Raw genomic sequence first — 3,828 nt, forward strand, 5'->3', positions numbered from 1 at the left:
TCACTTTTCTTTAATTTCTTGCAAATCAAGATCATGTAAGTCAAGAAACTTAACATACAAGATAACAAGTCAGATATATTACACCGTTGTACGACATTCTGAAACCATACGTTTTAATATACTGTGGTGCCAACAGTTGATTATATTCTTTTACATTTTTTTTCTCTTTTAAAAGGGGGACAACCGGTTGTCAAACTCAATCAACCCTTTTTAGATTTGGAGAAGTTATGGGGAATTTCACCTTATCCGTAGCCACATTCAAACAAACTCACAACTTGAAGCAACGAATCCAAAATCTCTCACATTTTTTTTATTTATTGAAGAGCCGCAATCTGCACCCTTACCATTAGGCCGCTTGATGTGTTTCTGCACATCATGTTAAGGATCCTTTACTCTCTTTAAAATCCACTCCTGTCTTAACCTTCTTTTCTTCCCATATTTATGAAAATTATTTATGATATTAAGGTAGATTCACCAATCAAGATAATAAAAAAGAGAAGGTAGGATTCTATATCCATCCTCTATTCCTTTATGGTTCTTAATTTGGAACGAGAATTTTTACCTGTTTAAAATTATTTTTAAAATGGCTAAACACGCTTTCATATAATTCAAAACGTTTATGACAACGCTTGACCAAAAAGTTAAAAGTATTTTTAAGTGTAGGAAGAACTTCAAGAACTTTAATGGAGCATGCATTTGGTTTTTATTAAAGGGCTAACTTTTTTTCGTGTTACTTGTGGTGGTGAGACCCTAATTTTAATATAGCTCTTGTGATGAAAAAAACTATTAACCATAACCATGTGGTCAAGTCTGTTAGCAATACTGATCCAATTTGCAATTTTGTTTCATTTTTCCGTTGAATATCCGTTAAAGATTTAAGACAAATATGTCCTTCAATCCTATTTGTTGTCTCTACCAATCAACCTCCTCAAGTCAAACACAGGACCGTCTCTGACATTTTGGGGGCTCTGTGCGAATTAGATGAATTTAAAAAAAAAAAAAAAAAACAGTTTTTTGGACAATATATTCATACAGAATTCAACAATCAATATTCAAAATTAATTGAAATCAACATCTCACTCTTACTAATGAATAATCTTCAATTGCTATGAAATTATGATTTAGGGTTCATCCATGAAAGCATGGAGCACGACTAAAAGAGAGATGCGGAAATAGGCTTGTGTTGTCGAAGAAAGTAATAAATAAGTTAGTAAAGTGGAAGAAAGTAATACACAAGTTTTTTTATTGCTAGAGAAAATGAAAAATTAATATGTTAAGTATAAGCTCCACTTAATCAATTGTAATATAGATAAAATCATATGATGATGATTTTTCTTTCCAATCAAAAATTTTTTTATTAGAAAATTTATACTCATACGTAATATATAGGAGGATCAAAAATTTTTGGGGCCTCCATAAAATTCAGGACCCTCTGCCGCTCATCTTTTGCACACCCTTAACGCCCCCTGGTGCAACAACAACGGTAGCCATTAACCTCTTCGAAGACTTCTCTCGCATTATATAGCATGGTCAATCTCAAGTAACTGTTCAACATCATCTATGAAATTAAGGTCTCCAAGGCCTTCGTTATTCATCCCAGGAATGTAAACGAGGCGGTTGATGCCTCGAAGCTATTGTGTGAGATGGAGGTGGAAGAAAATGCCAAGAGAGAGAAATTGCTTTATGTATTGTTGGAGATGGGGATATTTGAGGAGTTAAATGGAGGAGCTGTGAGTGGCGTGGCTGGGAAAGGAAGAGGCTTGGAGGGCGGGAGGTAGTATGTGTCGTGCGACTCGTGCCTGAGATGGGGATGTGCGTTTTTTATTTTTTTTGTTTTCTTTAACAATGGATGGAATATATTGACTATTTACTCATGCATCTGAATGGCTTTTTGACAAAAAATTTGATTCAGACTTAGATTGCTAATGGACTTGACCACATGATTAGGGTTTGATTCAGACCTCGAAAAAAAATTTGATTTAAACGATGCGGTTGATGCCTCGAAACTATTGTGTGAGATGGAGGTGGAAGAAAATGCCGAGAGAGAGAAATTGCTTTATGTATTGTTGGAGTTGGGGATATTTGAGGAGTTAGATGGAGAAGGAGCTGTGAGTGGCGTGGCTAGGAAAGGAAGAGGCTTGGAGGGCGGGAGGCGGTAGGTGTCGTACGACTCGTGCCTGAGATGGGAATGTGCATTTTTTTTTTTTTTTTTTTTGTTTTCTTTAACAATGGATGGAATATATTGACTATTTACCCATGCATCTGAATGGCGTTTTGACAAAAATTTTGATTCAGTCTAAGATTGCTAACGGACTTGACCACATGAGTAGGGTTTGTTAAAAACTTGGTTTGATTCAGACCTCGAAAAAAAATTTGGTTTTCTCAAAAACATCGACGTGCTTCTAAACAAAAAGTCTTCTAGAAAAGCAATTTCCAAATAGAAAATCGCTAGATCAAGCTAACTCCAGATGGCTGACTCTATGATGCACCTTCATCAGTTCTTCAAAGGAAGCAACAAAGCACAAGATTTAATTAGGATGCATTCACATAGAAGAAGAAAAGTAGATAGAAAATGAAAGTTCCACAATATTCTTACAATAAACAACCTAACAAACTCTAAAAGCTACTTGAACCTAAAGGCAATCAACTCGGGCAAATATAATATAAAATTTTCCTTTAGGAAGAATAAAAAGGCTTAACCCGAACACCCAAAACCTCAGCAGGAACACAAAAGCCTAACAAATATATTGGAATTTACTTGCTCCATGTGAAAACAAGAAAAGCAAGCCATATTCTGATCTATATTCATCTCCTTTTGCTGCTTTCTTCGCTAAAGAAATCGAGCAAGACAGAGCTTTTGCATTTTGGGCACTTTGGATCCACTTCAGATAGCATGACATACATGAGGCACCGAGGACACCCTGCGAGCACCATCGCCTTGGCTTCGGGCCTACTCAGGTAATGCATCATCTGATCATCAGGCTCCGATGACACGCATGAGCTGTGATCGATTGACATGTCCGAGGATGTCTCGGAGGCAGCTGGGGAGTCGCCTGGTGACGATGAGTTAGCCCTCGGAGGAGATAGGTTCAGTTTCAATTCAAGCCTTGGACCACTACTTCCTCGTCTGCTCATCTTTGTGTCTCTCCTTTTAATATCGATCTGAAAACCTCCCACCTGTCGAAAACCCTAACATGCAAATTAGAACACAAGGACATTAATCAACCTAAAATAATAATTAACATATAGTTGAACATAATACTTAATCAACGTCTTGCCTTGGGAAAGATAGAGAAAAATATATATATTAGGCAAAAATTACTAGATTGGAGCTATAGAGATATATGGGCAAAAATTACAGAAATTGCAAGATTGGAGCTAGTCACTACAAATGGTTTGGTGAAGATATGCTGAAGGTAAAACCAGCTATATATAGTAGTAGGGTTGGGTCAGCAATCAGCAAATATGTGTTTGGTGTTCAACAGTTGGACCTCTAAGCATCTTCAAAGGAGATATTAAATTTTAGGCGGAGATGTCATTGTGCACACTTGATATTAAAAAACTTCTAACCGAAGTGTTATTTGTAGACTGGAATTGAAGCCTTTGTGATTTATGAGTCAAATTTGACATCAACGTCAAATTTATTTTTTAGGGTTTTTATCACAAATAGTCCTTAAATTAACCCTCACCATCAAGATGATCCCTGAAATTAAAAATCAATCAATGTAGTCCTTGAAAATAGGTGTCACAAATCAATGTGGACCTTCCATCACAATTATGTTAAAAATTCCATTGAGTGCTGATGTGGCAAAAATGGGCCCCACAAGA

At 36.3% G+C, this 3,828-nt stretch overlaps 1 long non-coding RNA gene across 1 annotated transcript; it reads right to left on the minus strand.

Moving 5' to 3' along the window:
* Window positions 1-2,524: 2,524 nt before the first annotated feature.
* On the minus strand, window positions 2,525-3,307 carry LOC125470451. Its single transcript, XR_007252700.1, has 2 exons — window positions 3,263-3,307; window positions 2,525-3,177 (listed from the first exon to the last, which is right to left on the minus strand). It is a non-coding gene; the product is annotated as an uncharacterized LOC125470451 (long non-coding RNA).
* Between the last annotated feature and the right edge of the window lie 521 nt (window positions 3,308-3,828).

The sequence above is a fragment of a genome, unplaced genomic scaffold (assembly GCF_019419815.1).
Source record: "Pyrus x bretschneideri cultivar Hongxiangsu unplaced genomic scaffold, Pyrus_bretschneideri_v1 Contig5, whole genome shotgun sequence".
Classification (NCBI taxonomy): Eukaryota; Viridiplantae; Streptophyta; class Magnoliopsida; order Rosales; family Rosaceae; genus Pyrus; species Pyrus x bretschneideri.